This window comes from Plecotus auritus, assembly GCF_963455305.1.
Source record: "Plecotus auritus genome assembly, chromosome: 1".
Taxonomy (NCBI): Eukaryota; Metazoa; Chordata; class Mammalia; order Chiroptera; family Vespertilionidae; genus Plecotus; species Plecotus auritus.
The window spans coordinates 185191310-185214150 of NC_137770.1; the positions used below are offsets into that span (position 1 = coordinate 185191310).

Sequence of the window (22841 nt, forward strand, 5' to 3'; positions counted from 1 at the left end):
CTTGGAATAAATAAATATATTATTTATTTACTCCAAGTATTTATTTATTTATGCCTGCTTTCCATTAGAATATGGTGTTAGATTTGCAGAAATGCGTGTATGTGTGTGAGTGCATGCGTTTTTGTATTCAAGCCTTCTTGAATCCACATAATTCAAACAGACTAGGTAAGCTGAATCATGAATATTAAAATGCATCTTTCATATTGAGCTCAGCTCAATGTTAAAATGGTCTAAGATTAATTACTGCAAGAGTTTTCTTCTTGAAAAATGAAATATTTTGTTATCTTTTCTAACTCCACTGCATCAGTAGGGTACTTTGGGACATGTTAAAATTTATTAGGATAAAATAAAAGCTAACAAGAAGTATTCTCAAACATAATAATCCTAAGTATATACCAATACTTCTTTTTTTTGTTTTATGTTTTTAGTAATAATACTATTCATCACTTTATCTATAGTATATGATGTTAGTATTTGGAGGCTACAATGATAGTTTTATCTATATGAAAACTTAAAATGAAACAAGATTTCTGTCTTAAAATGTATAGATAGACTGAAATACTGAAAAGTCTCCAGAAAGTGACAAAACATTTGTAAGCCTTTAGGAGTCTATTTATTTTGAGTGACTTATTAACATGCCTAATAAAAAAACAGTGTCACCCAAGAAGAGGTTTGTTTAGCCCAGGAAGCACAGGCCGGGAGAAGAGATGAGGTCCTCCCAGCAAGGGGATGTTTAGTGACAAGAATACTGCCTGGCAGCCTTATTTTTTTTAAATCATAAAGTGAATTAGCAAAACAATCAAACAACTTTAATTCCTTCTTTAATTAACATGCTCAGTTAGTCGATTTGATTATATTTTGGCTGCCTCTGTGCCACCCACATGGAGACAAAACTGAATAATTTATCTGCTTCCTTAGTGTAGTTAGCGTTCTTACCGTACAAGGATAAATTAGAACCCTGAGTTTGTACATCAGTCTCATAAACTCATTTTTTTGTTAGTCTGCCTATGAGTGATGGATGCTTTGGGAGTGCTAAAAGGAAATTTATCATTTTGTAGGCTGACAATTAGACACTAGAACTTTGAAAAATCACTATCAATGGTGACATTTCTTCAGTAATGATAATAAAGTAAGCAGACACTTACACAGGTCTATGATGTGAGACACCACTGTAATTTCATCACATATACTAACACATTCTATGTCCATAAGAGGCCTTTGAGTTACATATTTTTGTTATATGTCTTTTTTTTTGTACGAAGAAGCTGAATCAGAAAAGCAAACTGTAGAGGAAGGTGTCAAACCCAGACCTCTGGTTCCAGAAACTGTGCCCTGACTTCTATGTGCCAGAGTATTTCTAGAATATTTATTAATATGCTCATTAATAGAAGGCTTACTAATGCCAATATTAAATCACTCTCTATTTTATATTTCTTTCTTGAGTTTTTTTTTTAAAAATCCATAAAGCTAAAGTTTTGTAACAAAGTAGATAGGAATAAAAATATTAGTTTTGTATTAGTTAGTAATGTATCTAGGTTCTAGAGATCCTGTAATATGCTACTTCCAGTGGAATATTAAAATTATTAGAAATTAGAAATATATTTTAAGTATTTTGGGAATAATTGACTTACAACATTTTTAAACCAATATACAAAATTCAAGAAAGTAAAATATGGTACTTTTAAAATAGTTTTTAAAATAGAGCACTCACTTACTCTTATAGATTATAATAAGAAACTTGGAGTTTATGAAACTCAAATCATACATCTATTTATTAATCACTGCCATTGCATGAGAGTAGCTATATGTTAACTGGTATTTTCCTTTATATTTAAAATTAGTGACTAAAATGAATGCCTGCAAGGACAAATCATTAAATCTCTAATACTGCATAATCTTAAAACAATTCTTTATCACAAATATTTGCTTTTGAAATGTTTATTTAGGGAACACATATGAAAATTCTTACTGTGGGCCTGCTAAATACAATGCACCAGGAGAGATACAGAATAAGTTATGAAAATCTTCCTTTTTAACCTAGTATAAAAACACTGACAAAAATAACAATAATATAGTTAGGATATGCTAAGTACTATAAAAAAGATTATTTCTGGTTGGACTTTTATTTACCGAATGCATATTTACTGTGCTACTTACTCTATTCCAGACTCAGTGTGAAAGAATCGGGGCTACAGCAGCGAATAGATACAAGTCTCATGGCTCTTACTGTAGATACTAGTGACAGGAGAAAGACTAGAAGATATCAAATATGTAATGTAGAAGGAAGTGATGAGCTTGCTTATTAAGCAGGATGGTCAAGAGAGAGAAGTGAACTCAATGACATGAGAAAATTATTCTTGCAGGTACTGGTTGAAGATTAGTTTATTTGGCTGAAGGATGGATAACAGATTAAGAATAGCTATCCTATATAATAATCCTATATATAAAAGGGTAATATGCAGATAGACTGAAAGGCAGAACAACTGAACAACCAATCAAAGCGTAATATGCTAATGATATGCTAAGGATGCTCAACAGCTCGCTATGACATGCACTGACCACCAGGGGGCAGATGATCTGATCGGTAGGTTACCTTGCTGCTGGGGTCCTGCTGATTGGGACTGAGGGAGATGGGCCGGAACACCCTGGAGCCTTCCCCTGGTCCCTCCTGGGCCTGATCGTGCACCATTGGGGTCCCTCAGCCTGGCCTGCACCCTCTCACAATCCGGGACCTCTTGGGGGATGTTGGAGAACTGGTTTCAGCCCGATCCCACAGGTCACTCCCCTTGGGAGGGCGCCAGACACAGGAATAGCTGGCGAGCGTGCTGTGGCAGCACGAGCCTCTCCCAATCGGGACTGATTGGGCGTGAGCCCACAGCAGGCACAGTGGGGCCAGGATGAGCAGGAGCAGCAGGTAGGAGCTGCAGGCAGCGTTGGACTGCAGGTTTCAGCCCGATCCCTGCAGGCCACCCAGAGGGACCCCACCCATGCACGAATTTGTGCACCAGCCTCTAGTAGTTTATATAAAGCAAAGTTCTATTTTTGCATTTTATAAAATGTAATTTAAACAAAATCTTAAAAGATAAATAGGATTTGCGCAACTAATGGTAAGAAAATAAAATTACAAAGAGAAGGTTTGGTATGAACAAACGCAAGATATTGAGAAACATGGGAATATTTGGGGAATTTGATATTATTCTGTGAAAGTGTAAGGTATGCATGGAAGGAAAGGAAGGGTGAGGCTGAGAAGGAAAGTTGAAATTAGTTGTATAGAAGGATATGAAATTTAGTGAAGTAGATTATAATTGCTTCTACGGACAGGTTAGCTAAAATTTGATCTTAAAAACACATTTAGCAGTGCCCATGCTGAAATTTTCTTAGAAAATGGGTCAGTGTAAAGGCGGCAATGTGGTGCCAGTTTAAAACTACATTTATCTTTGACAATGGTTTGGCATTTTACATATTTTTCTCTCTGGCTCTGAAATGTGCCATATTTGAAAAATGACCAAATTAAAAATCACGAGATTTGGGATTAATGCCAAATCTGATAACTGTGTCATTTACACTCAAATCACCCAGTTCCCTCTCCTATAAGAAACACATTTTGAACTCAATGGTTTATCAGATTAGTCCCCAAATTTTAAAACTGATTTAATGATATTAATGCAGTTCCAGTGTGAGGACGAAATACTACCCTATGTTCAAGGAGGAGATGAGTTATTTGATTGACAAGGGTTTTTTACTTGTACAGGACAAAAGTAATCACATAGTTTGTTTAAACTTTGAAGCTCTGGCTTCCTTTAAGCCATTCTTATCCCTGAGTAAATGCCATTTTAAAAAAAATGTACTAGCAAGACATCCTTTAGAGGGATATTGACAAATCTCAGACTTCAAGTTGTAAAATCATATATTTTGGATGAAATTAATTATCTACAGAATTTCTTAGGGCAGTATTTTAAAAATTAATTGTACTTAAATATAGTTGATATACAATCTTATATTGGTTATATTAGCTTAAGGTGGTCAATATAATGATTCAACACTGTTATACCTTACAATTTGATCACCCTACTAATTCTAGTAATCACTTGTCACCATGTAAACTTACCACAATATTATTGAATAAATTCCTCTTCTTTTTCCCACCCATTCCCTTCTGGTAATAACCCATTTGGTCCCTGTTCCTATGAGTCTATTTTTGTTTTATTTGTTTGTCCATTTTGCTTTTAGACTCCACATATAAGTGAAATCATACAGTATTTGTCTTTCTCTTCCTAACTTATTTCACTTAGCAAAATGCCCTTTAGATACATCTAGGTTGTCATAAAGGGAAATATTTCATTTTTTATTACTGCATAATATTCCATTGTATATACATAGCACATCCTCTTTATCTATTCACCTAGTGATGGACACAAAGGTTGTTTCTCTATCTTGCCTGTTGTAAATAATGCTGCAATAAACATAGGGGTGCATATATCTTTTTGAGTTAGTGTTCTCATTTTCTTTGGATAAATACCTAGAAGTGGAATTGCTGGGCCATACAGTATATCTATTTTTAGTGTTTTGATAAGTCTCAGTACTATTTTGCACAGTTGTTGCACCAGTTTGCAGTCCAACCAGTATTGCAAAAGGATTTCCTTTTCTCCACATCCTCGCCAACACTTGTTATTTGTTGACTTTTTGATAATAGTCATTCTGACTGGTGTGACATGGTATCTCTTAGATTTGCATTTCTCTGATGATTAGTAATGTTGAGCATCTTTTTATAAGTATATGCATAAGAAAACCCTAGAGAATCCATAAAAAATTATAGATTTAATAAAATATTTCAGTAAAGTAGCAGGATCCAAAATTAATATACAGAAACCTGTTGTGTTCCTGTACATAAATCACAAACAATCAAAAGGAGAAATGAAAAATATCAAATTGGCAATTGCATCTATAAAATAAAGTACCTAGGAATAAAGTTAACCTTGGAAGTAAAAGACCTGTAGTTTGGAAACTATAAGACATTGAATAAAGACACTAAAGAGGACACAAATAAATTAAATGATATACTGTGCTCATAGGTTAGGAAGATTAATATTGCAAAATAACCAAACTACCCAAAACAATTTACATATTCAATGCAATTCCTATTAAAATACCAATGTCATTCTTACTAAAAGAAGAACAAATATTTACAAAGCTATAATAATCAAAACAGAATGGTACTGGAACACACACACACACACACACACACACACAGAGAGAGAGAAAAGAATAGAGAGATTAGATATAAATCCTCACTTATATGGTTGACTAACCTATGACAAAGAAGATAAAAGTACACACTGGACTATTCAAGTCTCTTCAGCAAGTGGTGCTGTGAAAACTGGATGGACACATGAAATAAAATGAAACTGGACCACTCTCTTATACCATATACAAGAATAAACTCAAAATAGGTTCAAGACTTAAATATAAGGCCTAAAACCATTAAACTCCTATTAAAAAAGCAGGAAGTAAACTATCTGACATCAGCCTGAGTAATATCTTTTTGGATACATCCCTTCAAGCAAGGGAAATAAAAGCAAAAAAATAAATTAAAAAATGGGACTATATCAAACTAACAAACTTCCGCACAGTGAAGGAAACCTTCAACAAAACAAATAGGCAAGCTACTGAATGGGAAAAAATATTTGCAAATAATATATCCAATAAGATATTGATATACAAAATATATTCATTCGAATCAGTAACAAAAAGTAAACAATCCTATTGAAAGATGGGCAGAGAACATGAAAAGACAGTTCACCAAAGAAGATCCAATGACTTCTTATTGTGACTGAGTTATCACAAAATACACTTTCAGACTTTCCTACAGAGAAGAATGTGTTAACAGAACATGTGAGTACTGTTTTCCTAGCAATACATTTCTCTAAGTCAGTCTCTCTTGTTTTAGAGTTGCCAGAAGTTTTTATTATCATGAATTAATCATCAAAAAAGGCTCTCTCACAATTCTCACAAATTGGAGGATTTCAACTGAGACAATGAGACTCCATTAAGGCAATTTCTACAAGTAAAACCTTGCTTTTCCTCTGTGATATTAAGGTCTGGTGAAGAGATAAAGAAAAAGATATATGTCAAATTTAAATCTTCACCAGAGGATATGTTTCTATTGATTTTGAGAGAGAAAGAAAGGGAGAGAGAAACAAAAATATCAATGTGAGAAATATCGATAGGTTGCCTTCCATGCACGCCCCAACTGAGGATCAAACCCCTAAACTTTTGGTGTATGGGATGATGCTCATGATGCTCCAACCAACTATGCTACCTGGCCAAGGCTGATATATATATATATATATATATATATATATATATATATATATATATATATATAATCTTCATATACAGGTCTACTCAATCTCTTCAAGTTTATTAAAGAACCTCCATATTTCCTCTTACTATTGCCCCACTAAAGAGAAAGCATATGTTTCAGCACTGTTCTTTTTTTCTGCAAAAACCTGTAATTATTTCCTTTCATACACATGTAGGGTCAGTATGTGCACATCTGGTTACTAGTCCTTAAAGTTTGTAAGAAATACAAAGAACTTTTTGGACAAGCTATATGTCACAAGTTCACGTCAGTATTATAATTGCTGGATTTACAACAACTATATGACCTTTTAAACACTTGATTTTAGGTCCAGACTTTATTATGATATGCTTATTATTGCCTTTTAAAATACTAGATAAATAATCCAATGAAGGAATTTGATTACAGGCTGAATTACAAATATTTTAGATTCATTATTGGTTCACCATCAGTGGTGATTCATGACAGCCTCCTAAAAAGCACATTTTAATATGGCCTCTATTGCTTGACTATTCAGGGAAAAGTGTATCTTGAACATGGTTGTGCTAGGAAATGCACTAACAAACTCCATTAGTGAAAATGTTTGGGACTTCACTAGACTCCTCAAGTGGATTTTGCTTTTCAGAAGCTTCATTTTTATACTGTGTATCAAGCCCATTATTATGGGTAAACACTTATGTAATAGTAAGGACAAAAACTTGCATGACCTTATCTCCTTAGATAAGAAATAGCTCAGTACTTTCTATGTATAAACACACTAAGAGTCTACAAGATACATAGAGTAATTTCTGAGATTGCAATTACCTCAATATTTCAACTTTCTGATTCAACTGATAAATATTTCTCATCAATAAAGATCCAAGAGTTTAAAGAATTAGAGAGGCACTGCCATCATGCCCAAAGGCCCTGCTCTAGCATAGTCGGTCACCCTATTTCCCTTGATGTCATGCTACGTGACAGCCAGTGTATCAAGGCAGAGGAGACTCCAGGACCTGGTTTTCTTAGATCACTTTTCTTTATAGAGGGCCATACTAGGTGTACCGGTTAATAATGCGGATTTTTTTTCAATAGATGGAGTAACACATATGTTGATATATATGCTATTTGATATGTATGCTATTTTGTTGTATTGACAACAAGCTTCAAAACTTCATATGTCAAATTTGGTGAAGGTGTTAACATCATAGATATTTTTACACTTAAAAATGTCTAATTTCGTGCCAAAAAAAAGAGCATTTGCAGGAAGTTTTAATTTATTACTTTATTTTGAAGAAAAGTGCTGCTGAAAGTTATCATATATTTCGTGAAACTTATGGTGAACATGCTCCATCTCAAGCTACTTGTGAACGCTGGTTTAATTGCTTTAAAAGTGATGATTTTGATGTCAAAGACAAAGACGTCCAGGTCAACGAAAAAAGTTTGAAGACCAATCACTACAAGCATTATTGGATGAAGATGCATATCAAACTCAAAAACAACTTGCAGGAAGATTAAACGCTGCTCAGCAAACAATTTCTGATCATTTACAAGCAATGGGAAAGATTTTAAAGGAAAAAAAAAAATGGGTACCACATCAACTGAACGAAAGACAAATGGAAAACCGAAAAGTCATTAGTAAAATGTTGCTGCAACGGCACGAAAGAGTCTTTTTTGCATCGAATTGTGACTGGGGATGAAAAGTGGATTTATTTTGAGAATCCCAAATGCACAAAATCATGGGTTGATGCAGGTCAACCATCAACATCAACTGCAAGGCCAAATCGCTTCGGAAAGAAGACAATGCTCTGCATTTGGTGGGATCAGGAAGGTGTGGTATATTATGAACTTCTAAAATCAGGTGAAACTGTTAATACTGATCACTACTGACAACAAATAATCAATTTGAACTACGCTTTGGTCGTTAAATGACCAGAATGTGCCAGAAGACACGGCAAAGTAATTTTGCTTCATGATGGTGCACCATCACACACTTCAAAACCAGCTAAAGACACGTTAAAAGATCTTGCCTGAGAAGTATTAACCCATCTGCTGTATTCACCAGACCTTGCTCCTTCAGATTACCACTTGTTCCAATCGATGGCACACGTACTTTCTGAGCAGCACTTCAAAACATACAAAGAAGTGGAAAATTGGGTCTCTGAATGGTTTGCCTCAAAACAAGAAAAGTTCTATTGGGATGGTATCCACAAATTACCTGAAAGATGGGGAAATGTGTAGCTAGTGATGGACATTAATTTGAGTAAAGCACTTTTGATGTTTCTCTTGAAATTATGGTGCTTTCTTTGATTACAAAATCCACTATTATTAATCGGTACACCTAGTAGATGCCTTTAATAACAAAAACTTAGAAATCTCATTTAAAATAAAGATGCCAAATCCTCTTAAATTAGTAGAAGCAAAATCACAGGGTAGAATCCATTGTGTCTGCATTATAACCTGCACTCAAAGTGATTTTTATGAACACCACACTGTTTAAAATAAGTCTAGTACTGAATGCCAGCAGCTGACATTTCCATCTTAGATAATTATTTCCCTTTAGCTTCCTTGCTGAGAATAATCCATATGTTTATACCATGGTCTACTTCAAGATTTGACAAAGAAAAAGTTTGTCTCTTGAGCAGATTTTATCTTCACATATAAAATACATTTTCTGAAGCAGATTTGATGAAACCATAAATAATAAAATAAGAGAGGAAAAAAGATAGTAAAAGAAGTGATAATGGTTAAAGATAGAAATAAATTATAGAGAGCGATATAGGTTAACATTTACCCCAAAGTTACTACATGTGAGTTATATTTTATATGCAGGATGAGGCTGGGATTGATGATGGTAAGCCACTCAGTCAAAGGGAAAATTAGGTGAAATTTGCTAATTTTAAATGTGAGAGATTGTATGCTACCTTGGGAGTACCTGCATCAATTCTCATCACCTTTACTTATTACTTAGAGAAAACACTCAGCCCACTTTAATAATTTTGATTTAATATGTCATGTGTCTGACTCAATGATAGTTATTGCCCTGGAAACTAAGAAACCATTCTATTCATAACAATTGTGTTTCACCCATTATAAAACGCTATTATATTTTGATCCAACAGCACCTGAACCAATCTCTTTCTGTATTTCTGATCATTCTATTTTTAAAGAAAACATAGTTATGTTTATTTCCTATAGTTCAATATTATCAAATCACAAATGAGCAAACATGCATGCAGAATTCAAAAGAATGCCTCCTAATATTTGACCTGATTACTCCCAAATAACCTCAGTACAGCTTCTTAAACAGGCCTGTCCTCTATTAAGGAAAACAATTAGGCTGTCCTACTTAGGAGAAGTCCAGGACATGAACCTTTGTTTTAAACTATAAAAAGATGTTGATTTTGTTCCAATTTCAATCTAATCCATTTCAAAGCTAGAATGAAAATAGACAAATACAATCAAATAAAGTAAAACTTAGTCTATTATATAGTTTCCCTAAATTTAAACAATTGATTTATCTGAACAAAAACCCAAACAACACAAAATCTCTGAGAGAATATAGATGGTAAGTTTTTCATTCCTTCGGAGTTCAACAAGAATTGTACACAATTTCTGTGTGTTTTTAAGAACTATTGCATGCATTTGAGGAATAGAATTCACAGATTTTTAGTAATTCATGTAAAATATGCTAAGAGTTTTAGCTTATTTATTACAAGTCTATCATGTGTCAATATTAATGAGTGCATACTTCTCTTCCAATAGGGGAAAACAATTAGTGTTATTATTTTAGAATAGACTTTAGAGATAAAATAGGGTAAAATATAATAATATAGGCTTAAGCAGTGGTTGCTATATAGTAGATACTCTTCTAAGTACTTGATTTATGTTAACTGATTCTTCAGATTACCTTTATGAGGAAGATACTATTTTTGTGTGTGTGTTTTTCCATTTTGTAAATTAAGAAAACAGATTGGGTCCGAGATTGGAGAGGGTGCAGGCTGGGCTGAGGGACACACACCCCCCATGCACAAATTTCGTGCACTGGGCCTCTAGTCTTATATAGTAAAAGCCTAATATGTTAAGTGTCTGGTCATCCAGTGGGCCATTCAACCAATCAAAGTGTAATATGATAATGATATGCTAAGGCCACTCAATCGCTCACTATGACATGCACTGACCACCAGGGGGCAGACACTCCAATCGGTAGGTTAACTGGCTGCTGGGGTCTGGCCGATTAGGACTGGGCGAGTTGGGCCAGACATGCCCTGGTGCCTTCCTGGGATCCCTCCTTGCCTCGCCAACGTCCCACATCCCTCTCTGGCCCCGATCATGCACCAGTGGGGTCCCCCAGCCTGGCCTGTGCTGTCTTGCAATCTGGGCTGAGGGGATCCCTCCCCCCTGAGTGCACGAATTTTGTGCACCGGGCCTCTAGTTCAAAATATAATATCACTAAAATAAATGTTTTCATTTTCTTCCTATAAATTCTCAAATTCCATCTGAACTTATAAATGGCAAAAGTACAAGTTATGCCTACATATCCCGCAACTTATTTTATGGTGTTCAAATTTAGTATATGCTTTCTAATTAGATAGAAATTCATCATACATACTACAAAATATATTTATGGCTTTTAGGACTTTCTATAATCTCTGTTCTGGTTTTAAGAGTGTTGGTTTTTGTTAGTTAAGCTCTAATTGAGCTATCTGCTCAGACCCCAGGATTCATTTTTAATTGAAACATCTATTAGAGCATTGAAAAAATAAGAAGAAAAAAGCACAAATTGATGAGTATCTTCAAAGAATTAAATTAGAATCAGAGTAAATGTTGAATGGTGAGATTGAATTTCAAAGGTTTACAATTCTTGTTTATCAAAGCTAATGGAAGAAGAAGGATGAGGCTGGGTGAACAAAAAGGCCTGACTGGAAAACTAATGTGAAGCTGAAACTCTCCAGGCTCCTCTGACAGGTGGATTTTATATAATTGACAATTAAAGGGATTTCCCATTTTCTTCTGAATTTCCATTCTGCTTATTGCCTTCTTAAATAATGCCTCAAATATTTGTACTTTTTCTTACTGTTGGAAAATATATTTTAGGAATATAAAATGAGAAAACTATATGTTTGCATTTCTGGAAAAGTTCATTGAATCTTGAGAGAAGAAAATGATATACTAAAAACATAAGTAATTGAAAAGTTTATTCTGAATGTAATTAGTAATACTTTCACTAAATTTTAAAATGTTTTCAATATGTATGTCTTTTTTTTCATTTATAGAGGCCACATACTACAGCTATAGAAGAAGGTAAAAAATAACACATTAAAATGTACTTTAAATGATGCATGTTGGCTATTAAAATAAATTTAGAAACTAAAAGACTATTTGTTGAGACCAGAAGATATATTTACATTTTCTTTTTCTTAGCTTATGGGCTGGACTTTTATTTTAGTACTTGAGTACACTGATGGGGTTCAAATTATCAACCTTTCTGTAAGACAATATTGTTCAAATTAGTAAAAGGGAAAGTTAGCAAAGAGAAAAACCTTAATAGCATTTTAATGGTGTATTCTGATAATGGCCTAATCAGCATTTTACACAAACCTATCCTGTAAAGTGGGCATTAGGTTTTATGCTTGAGAGACTTGAGGAATGCATCCCATTCAGTAATGTAAATACAATCCCTACTCAGAGACTCTTCTTGAATTCCAACAAGATGTTCTTTAGTGAGGACCCTGATCTGGAAGTTATGATGTCATTATGTCTTTCATTTCACCTTCCAAAGATGTTATCTCTAAGACACTTTATAATAAAATAAAAATATGTTGTTTTCTTTAATAAAAACAGCTGAGTGACTGTGACCAGCAAGTAAGTACAAATTAGTCACTTCCAAAAGTTTGGTCTCTTGGAAAAGTATACTTTCTCATTGTTTTAGAATAGGATAATTCAGTCTCCCTCCCTCTAATCCTCCCTTTCTCCCATAAATATAAGACATGCCTTGTATTTTAAAAATATCAAACAGAATAGGATATAAAGTAAACAACAAATATATTGATCCAAACCCTCAACCCTAAGTAGCTAAGAGTTCCACTCCTCAGAGACTGCCATTATCAATATTTTCTAGAGACCCCTTCATGGAATTTTTGTGCATACATATCTATATATCTATATCTATCTATCTATATATCTATCATCTATCTATCTATCTATCTATCTATCTATCTATCTATCTATCTATCTATCATCTATCTATATACAGCCTTACACAGGATGAAACTACATATACCCTCTGTGTCTATTTTTTTTACTAGAGACCCAGTGCATGAAATTCATTCATGGGTGAGGTCCCTACACCTGGCTGGCGAATGAAGTGCAAGCATCTGGCACGGAAGGGCAGGTCCCAGCAGACCTCCATGCCCTAGGCAGCACCTGGGCCCCTGGGCCCCCGCAGCATCCCCCTCCACTTGAGTCATAGTGCCCAAGGCCCCCCGTGGAGATGTGGTGAGTGCAGCCAGATGGCGCGGGCCAGGGCGCAGCGTGGGCCTCTGGGCTGCCCAGTGGCAACTCAGAGAAGTCAGGCGGGCAGCACGCTCTCTCCCAGTTGGCCTTGCAGACTGGCTCCTGCGCAAACCCACGGGGAGCCAGATCGGCCCCTGTGGTCCTGGCGGCTGCAGCCTGGCTCACCCGGAAGATGCCACGCGGGTGTGGGGTGGACTCCTCATGGGTGCCCGGCACCTGAGCGCAAGGGCTTCCCTGGCGTGTGAGCCCTGATGTCCCGGGGAAAGGTAGCAGGGGAGTGAGAGTGAACTCAGGGGACAGCCCGCATTCTCACTGCACCTCAGTCCTCATGACCCCCACCCCCAGGTAGCCAGTGAGAGGTCGCAGCAAGTCGCCAATGCCCACCATGTTCCGCACTTCCCCCTGGTGGTCAGCGCACGTCATAGCGAGCGGTCGAACTCCCAGTTGAATGACCGACCGAGGGGACAATTTGCATGTTATGCTTTTATTATATAGAATATCAGGTAATAGAGGTTTGCATCAATTTTCTAAGAGTTGCATTAAAGTCCACTGTAAAAACAACCCTTTCTTAAAAGGTTCCATTTAGAGAAACACTCAAATATCAAGATACATATAGAGATACATTTTTAAAAATCTTAACAATAAAATTGTCTATTTAAAAATTAAGTTATCTTAATTAAGTTCTGAATAACTTAGTATATGTTCATGATAAAAATACAATAGTTTTAAGATGTAAACTGTGAAAAACAGGTTTCTTTCCTATTCCTGTTCCCTAATCACAGTTTCCTTACCCAGAGAAACTGGCAACAAGCATATTTGTATTTTTATATATTTGATTTCTGTCAAAATAATAGTATATTAGACACATGATCCTGTACCTTTTCCACTTAGTAGATATCAAGGATAGTTCTATATCAGCACATATGATCCACTAGATCTGGTCCAAGAATGCAGAGCATTCTACAGTATAAGTGTTAACATAATTTATTGAAACATTCATGTCAATGGACATGGAGATAGTTTCCAAACTTTTATTACTGCAGATAAACACCAGACTACACATTATTACATATACATTATTTCACAGGTGTGAAGCTGTTCCTGGAGTATAAATTCCCTGAAGTGAAATCACTGAGTCAATATATAGTACATTTTTAATTTTAAAAGATACTATAAAATGATCCTCTATAGTAGTTATAAAAATTAAACTTCTGTTAGTATTTCCCATAATCTTGGCAACAAAATAAATTACCAAATGTTTTTAGTGTACCGTAATTGAGTTAAATGATATTTCTTTCTACATTTGTCATTTATGTTTAATTTAAAATGAGGTTGGCAACTTTTCACATATTTGAGATCCATTTTTAAGATGCCAAGAGCTGTTGGTCTAAATTCAAGGACGTCTGATAGTGAAAAAGAAACCACTGTTTTTTGTTTTTATCATCATGACTTTTACTGTCCAGATAGTGTTATGATTTTAATATTTAAATGGCAATATAACTACACATATAAACTATATGTAATTTCATAAATTGAACTGTATCATGTAAAATGTCCTTGAGAGTCAGTATTTACAGTTTTTCCTTCATTGATTTCATGATGTCATCTCTCCTTCTCCCACAACTTTCATCTATGATTCCTTCTCCACCCCTCACCAAGTAACCCTGTGCACCATTTAGATGTATCCTGCATTTTCTTCCATGTTTCTCAAGCATATTCATTCCTTTGCTCTCTCTCTCTCTCTCTCTACCTTTCTTTCTCTCATTTTATACCTATCTATCTACACTAATAAAAGAGAAATATGTAAATTGACTGTACCTCCATGACACCCACCAGCCAATCAGGAGGGAATATGCAAATTAGCAGGACAAAGATGGTGGCAGCCCTGCCCCCCAGCTGCTCCAGGCACAGAGCAGCTGGGCGGGGCAGGACACTTGCTATGAGGGGGAAGGCAGGGAGTGGAGGGAGCTACAGGAGCGGCACTCCAACTGGAGCGAAGACTGAAGGCTCCGGCTGGAGCAAAGACAGAAGACAGTGGCCAGAATGAAGGCCTGGGTCCTGGGTGCCAGAGGAAAACGGATGTCAGCAGCCAGGGGAAGGAAGGCCTATTGCATGAATCTTCATGCAACTGGCCTCTAGTATATACATAAAAGTCTAAACAACCATTTGACAGGTAGCTATGACATGCACTGACCACCAGGGGGCATACACTCAATGCACAAGCCTTTGGGGATTGGGCTGAAACTAGCAGTCCAACATTCCATGAGGGTTCCTGGATTGCGAGAGAGTGCAGGCTAGACTGAGGGACCCCACTGGTGCACGAATCCATGCACCGGACCTCTAACACACACACACACACACACATACACGCACACACAGTAAAATTCAAATATAAATTATAAATATGATTTAAAGAAATGTGGCCACTGTTATGGAGTCATCCTATACTCACAGTTTTCACACCATATCTTAGGGAAAACTTTGAGTCAACTGACATACCTGTAAATTAAATTTTAAAATATTGTTAAATAATACTCCAATTTGCAGATAAACCATCTTTATTTAGCCATATCCCTTTTAATGTCCATTCACTACATTTTTTTTATCTTTGCCAATATAATGAATTCCACAATAAATATCCTTGTGCATAAATCCTTTTAATTCTATGATAAAGATTTCTAGGAACAGAATTGCTAGATCAAATCTTTTATTTTATTAGATATTGACAGAATTTTTCCAAAATGGCTAAAGCAATTTACATTTTTACCAAAAATATATGAATGTATCACCTTCTGTGCACCCAAGCAACAGATATTTAAGATGCTACTGAATTTTTGCAAACCTGATGGACATTATGAAAAATTTTACTATTTATTTCATTTGTTTTCTCTGAAACCAAAGAGTTGAAGCATAATTTTTATGTCTCACAATTTATAATTATACTAGAGACCTGATGCATGAAATTCATGCAAGGGGCTCAGCCCTCGCAGCTGTGGTGGCTTGCCTCAGCCCTTGGTGACCCGGCTTCATCTGGAAGGTCGTCCAGGAGGACATCCGGAAGGACGTTCGGAAGGTCGTTTGGCTGTCTGGTCTAATTAGCATATTACACTTTTATTATTATATATTTTAATTTGTGCCCCAATAACAATCATCTTCCTTTTATTAATGGTTTTATTCATATATATATATATATATATATATATATATATATATATATTTGAAATTTGTTTGATCATAAATTTGTATTAATATTTTATGTTTCAAATGATTGTTAAAATATTTTATTATATTTCACCTTATGGGCTATTCTTGCTTTGCCTTGTTTTGTTGGATTTTCTTTTGGCCCCTCAACAACATACAAAAATATATAGATAAATAGAGGTCATACATAATGTACTAGTATATAATATAATTAATTTTCAACTTCTCAAGAAATAATATTCTAAGCCCTACCTACAATGAGCAATTAGAATATGTCCAATTAGGCTTAGAGTAGTTTCAATTATTTTACCCTGTTTTACCCCATCATCCATTTGGTGTAGGTGAGCATATATTTTTTCTCAGTGTTTACTTTATATCTGTAAACATAGTTATAATTCTAACATTTTATTTACTCAGGTAATTTTTATTGAAAAAAATTAACTATCTCACACTTTCCTTATCCCCTCCTCTCTATTATATAATGTTTTCACTAAGACTCCATGTATTTATGAGTATTCTGTAATCAAATATGTATTGTAATTCTTGCACTGCAGTTAAATGGTTCAATCATTGTATCAATTATTTGGTATAGTTCTTCCTCAATCACTTATTAGCTGAAATTTATTCTCTAGAAACTTCATATCAATTCACAGCAAATATTTATGTAAGGTTTTGAATATTTTTATTATTTTGTCGCAATCATTTGCAACAGCATGGATGGACCTGGAGAGTAGTATGCTGAGCTAAATAGGCCAGTCAGAGAAAGATAAGTATCACATGATCTCACACATATGTGGAATTTAATGAAGAAAATTACCTGATGACCAAAATAGATCCAGAGACATAGGACCATGCAACAGACTAATGAATTTCAGAGGGAAGGTGGGGGTGGAGGGGGTGAGATTAACTGGGGAATTTATATGCATACTAGACGCCCAGTGCATGAATTCGTGCATGGGTGGGGTCCCTGGCCTGGCCAGTGATCAGGGCTGATTGGAGCAGCCGGCCAGGGGAGGGACTACAGGAGGTTGGCCAGCCTCAGAAGGTTGGCTTTGGGAGCTCACTGACCACCAGGAGGCAGCTCCTGCATTGAGCGTCTGCCCCCTGGTGGTTAGTGTGCATCATAGCTACCAGCAGGTTGTCCAGTCATCTGGTAGTCAGGTCATAATGGTCGCTTAGGCATATATATAGTCGATATATATATCGACTAGAGGCCCGTTGCACAATATTCTTGCAAGAATAGGCCCCTGGATTCACTCTCAGCAGCCCAGGAGCCAGCAAGTCCCCGCTCCCCGGCCACCTAGGAGCTGGCATGTCCCCGCTCCCCAGCCGCCCAGAGCCGGCAAGTCCTCGCTTCTGTCTGGAGTACCACTCCAGTAGCTCCCTCCGCCAACCCCCCTTCCCCTCATAGCAGGCTTCACACCACTCTGCACCTGCATATGCAAATTAACCTCCATCTTTGTTGGGTTAATTTGCATACTCACTCTGATTGGCTGTGGGCATAGTGGAGTGATGGTTAATTTGCATGTTTCTCTTTTATTAGGTAAGATATGCACAGCCCATGGACACAGACAATACTGTTGTAAAGTTTTGGGAAGGGTGGGTGCAGGGAGGAGGGGGTCAATGGGAGAAAAATAACAAAAAAAGCAAAGGTGACATCTGTAATACATTCAACAATAAAGAGAAATTTTAAAAAATTTGTACGAATCCTCAAAATTCTAACATTGAATGTCATTAGGAAGAAATTTGAAACTAATGGGATTTTTGTCCTCTCAAATGACTGGATAACCTTTTATAGATGTCTGAAAGAGTTTTCTACCTGGCCGGGCCTCTATGTTATTTTTGTTTGTTTGTTTCAAATTCTGAAACTTAACCTGTAAATCTAGAAATAATATATTTATGTTTTGCCATTTATGTTCTCTTTTGCAGGTTTTTGTTTGGTTTGGTTTGGTTTTTGATACAGTGCTGGGGTCATATTGCTCACTAGCAGTAATTCTTCCTATTTTATTTTGAAGTTGCATGCAACATAGGTTTTGGGTATGACTGGGTTATTTTAGCCTTTACTTATTCTCAGGCATCTGAGACTGGGAGCCACATGCTACTCACAGGGCAGATGTCTTGTGTTTGCCACACCAATGGTGATTCAACATGATTTATTCTATTCCACCAAGCTTCTCTTGACAAAGCAGTACAGTAAGCTCCCAAAGCTAGCCTGTTCAGCTTCCTGATGTTCCAAATAAAGGATTGTTGTCTTTCCTGCTCAAACTTTGTAACACACTTGAAAGAATTACACTCGCTGGTTTCACTGAGATCAGCATCCCAGGCCAGTTTATAACTGTCCTCAGAAACCCTGTGGCCTTACAGGCATTTCTCGGCTCCTTCTCATTTGTTTCAGTTCACTGATACAGGTGGACCTTGTTTTATAGATAAGATACACTAGTATATATTTTTTCTTGTTATTTTTTGGCAGGCAGGTGAGGAGATAGAGTCCATCTTTATTCCATTTACAACAAAAATTTTTAACAATGAAAAGGTTTGTATAAGCCATATTGCTAGTTAATAAAATATATCAGTAAGGATGAAAACACTTTTTGTAACAAAAATGTAAAAATTGATCTTATTCTTCCTGTTATGTAATGGATTATACATTTGATTTACAGTGGGAATATAGCTCCAATAGGATATATTTTTTAAAGAAATTTATTTTTTGAATTATTTTGTCTGTTTTCAGATTGTGTTTAATCAGCTTATATTATGCTGATATAAACTTTTTAAAAATATTTTTTCTTGATTATTTACAGAGAGGAAGGGAGAGGGATAGACAGTTAGAAACATTGATGAGAGAGAAACATCAATCAGCTGCCTCCTGCACACTCCCCACTGGGTATGTGCCTGCAACCAAGGTACATGCCCTTGACCGGAATTGAACCTGGGACCTTTCAGTCCGCAGGCCGACGCTCTATCCACTGAGCCAAACCAGTTAGGGCCTGATATAAAATTTAATGGTATGATTTATGTAAGAAGTTGAAAATAATTTACGTTTTCAGTGTAGATATATGTGTGTGTATATTTGTGTATGTGTCTATGCATGTGTGTTTCATTTGTAAACAATTTTGAACACATATATTTTTCCCAAGGAAACGTGTTTTGCTTTTAAAAAATAAAAACGAAAACTTACTCCTTTAGAAAAAACAAACATGTTTTTTAGTTTTCAAGAATAATGGATTCTATTGAAAATTACACCTGACTTTAAGAAACCAGTAGCAGGATTCTCCAACATGTTTACTCAAATTATGACAATTTTCAAATATTCTTAAAATACTTTTTGTTCCTTTCTCAGTGCAATCTAGGGTATTGTTTTGTTTTAATGGTTGGGGAAGGATCAGAGAAGATCCCTGGGCTGGTGAGCAAATCTGATTGGGGACAGACATGTTTAAAACATTCATAGAACTGCCTGTGCAGAAGAAGCTGCTGACTGGCTAAAATTTATATCCTAAAAATAGAAACCGAATAATTGATAAATCTACATATTATCTTTTTTTCCTCTTTGCTCATGGACACAGCCTGCCTATTCACACTGATCCCACTATCAAATGCATAAACGTTAACTATCAGAGTCAGAGATTTGGAGATTATATGTTTTAGAAAACTAAAAATAAACTGTAGAAAACTTTCATTAATAATTGTAGAGGTTCCCTATGTAATGTCATTCATATTTTCAATGATAAAATATTGGGAGGTTATATAATTTATCGCTTACAATATATTAAGTTATAGGGAGTAACTTTGGAACATGCAGGTATTGAGGACATTGCAAAAAGGTTTATATGGGTCATTTCATTTAATACTCATATTTGTGTGCTTGTGTTAACTATGCTATGATAATTATGGCCATTTTACAGATGATGCAGTTGTGCCTGAAATACATTTGTTCAATTTCCAATGACTAATAACTGTTGAAGCAATACACAGTCTTGACCTAGCCTAGGTAATGCTCTAAAGTAAACCACTGGGCCACACGATTTGTTGTATTTAAACAGCAAGCCCCAATGTATAATTCATATGGACCTAGATTATCTAACAGCTTCACATCAAGACAAGAAGGAAGAAAAGCATACAGTGAACTTTGTTCAAATACACCAACAGTAAAGTGTTGAAGTCATATTTGCACAGTCTTCCTGCAAAGTGCATCGATGCCCTTAATCCCAACACTGCAAAATTACTTATCTCTGATGCCCCAGGTAGGAGCACCCTCTCCATAATCCAGCCCAGCTGTGCTTAGATCTATTCATTCACATCAGCACCACAAAAAAAGAAAGAAAGAAAGAAAGAAAGAAAGAAAGAAAGAAAGAAAGAAAGAAAGAAAGAAAGAAAGAAAGAAAAAGTAAACCATGTTGAATTAGAATTTATGACCTACTTGTGTTTAGGAGTATAATCTTTAATTTAAATCACTGGCACAAAAATTTCTTTAATTTAGAGTCAAGATTTTCAAAATTTTTATAATTTCCTCTTTTGAAAATTTAAAGGGTTTACCATAGCTGTGTCATACAAACAACTGCATTATAAATTAAAACTTGTACATATATATTCTTCCAAATTAACTGATCCACCCCCTGATCCGTTTCTGAGTCACCATAACTTCCTCCCTTGTTATTTTTCCTTGACCACTTCTTTTGTATATCTCTCATTGTTTTCTTTCATTTACTCCTCTTCTCTCTTTATCTATTCATTTTAGGGATTTTGTTCATATTTTTAATCTGTCAATTTACGCATTACTTCCATTTTCCTTATCCAGACCATTCATTATCTTTCTTTTGCTCTGTGCTTACAGTATCAATATCTGAGCTCAGAGGTTAAGTACTCAGATTCTACCCAAAGAATGACCTATATTTCTGGCCCCTCCAATCTCACTCCAAAATATTCACTGAGTATACAATGTAAAACTATTTACCAGCCACACAGATTAAAAGTTGCAGAATTGGGTTTTAAACCAAACTCTGACTGTAAAACCTGCACACAGATACACAAGAGATTGAAAACTAATTCTTAGGAGGTTATAGTCTCAAAACACACTTGTCAATAGGAAGGATAAATAGAGCATAGATTTGTCCTCTCTGGTCGGCTCTTACCACTATTTCAAAAGTTATCCATGTCAGAAACTAATTTAAAAAAGAGTATTTCATCTGCCATTGTGACATCTAGGAATATTTACCTTTCTTTTGTATACCTAAGGAAAATAAAATAATGTAGGTGAATATTGATCATGATTACACCTGAAATTTAACCTAATAGTGTTGAATATTCATATCTATTTAAGTTAAAGTCCCATCACAATACCATTTTACTTTAAGAATTCTATTTTATGGTGACACAAATAGTGTCACCAAACTTGTAAAAACATTTTTCAAATAAAATTAAGAAATGTTATGTGTTTTGTAAAACTCTGATTTGACATAAAAATTATTTTCAAGAATGAAGCCTTGCAGTGGTACCTAAACAGGAACTCAAGGGATAACGGCAGATAATGGAGGCTGCCTCTTCTAAAATGTATCTATTACACATATTTTTCACCCTTAATCCCTGTGAATCAACACCAAGTCTATTGTCAAATTTGCTTTGGTTTTATAGTCTCTTATAGTCTGAAGGAATTAATTTATTGTTAATAAAACATCACAAAGAGAAGTGGATATAGGAGTTTGGAAAGAAAATATGCTCTATATGTAACATCCACATTATTTTAGCATAGATGGAACACATTTAAAAGGGGAAGATAGTACTTTACACGGGGAATATGATGCTACCAATTTCAAGGCTTACACTTGACCCGTCTGGTTTCTTAATTATTGATATTTTTGTCCCATCTGTATACATCGAAAAATTACATAACCTATGTTATTTAAATTTAAAGTTAAATAAAATAAAAAATTCAGTCACAGTAGTCACCTTTCAAACGTTCAATAATTACATGTGACTAGTGGCTACTGGTGGCCAGCACAGATAGAAAATCTTTCATTATCATGCATAGTTCTGCTGGACAAGTCTGAGAAGTAGAGAAAATCTGTCCTTTTGCTATTTAGTCACAGACTTATTTAATAATAAATATTAAAATATGGGCCTTATCTCGCTGCCTCCTACAGTATAGTTACAATATTACTTTTTCTTCTTTTTGGATTTCTACATGCTTTCGTACAAAATTGCTATTTAATTAAATGTGTGTAAGCAGCATGTTACTTAAATTACTTAAATGTAGATTGTTGAGAGTGAATTTGAAGCAATGTTAACTCACAATGTTTTAGCTAATTTGTTTTCTGAGGCAGGTAAGTGTTTTGTCTGCTTTTTCTCTCATGTTTGGCGCAAAAATTATTTTTAGGAACAGCTCATTCAAAGCACTGTAACTGACAAAAAGATACAACACAACTTTGGCCAACTTCTGAAGTGGCTGCATTTCAGGATTCCTTCCAAATATAAAAATTGTTTGGAAAGCATTTACAGTTATAAGATAAGTAGTTCACCATTAATTTTTTATACATGATGAATATTTTATTTTGGAAAGCATCAATTTTGTTATTATTTATAAAACATGATAATTTTGGCTGAGTTGCAGCGAAAATCCTTAGGAAATCCATAAATGTACCAGTCATGGCTGCATCGGTTAAATGGGAAACTATAAATATTCTGGTCAATTCTAACACTCTCTGGGACTCACATTGTGTATACAACAAGGTGAAACTTCCTCAGCGCTCCTCAATAAATCCAGTGTGTGTCTACCATATACCTTGTCTAACCT

General features: G+C 35.3%; 1 protein-coding gene across 1 annotated transcript in view; it reads right to left on the minus strand.

Annotated features, from left to right (window-relative positions):
* CCSER1 (coiled-coil serine rich protein 1) overlaps nt 1-22841 on the minus strand; it is a 1252026-nt gene that overhangs the window by 269993 nt on the left and 959192 nt on the right. The gene's annotated exons all lie outside the window — the stretch shown is intronic.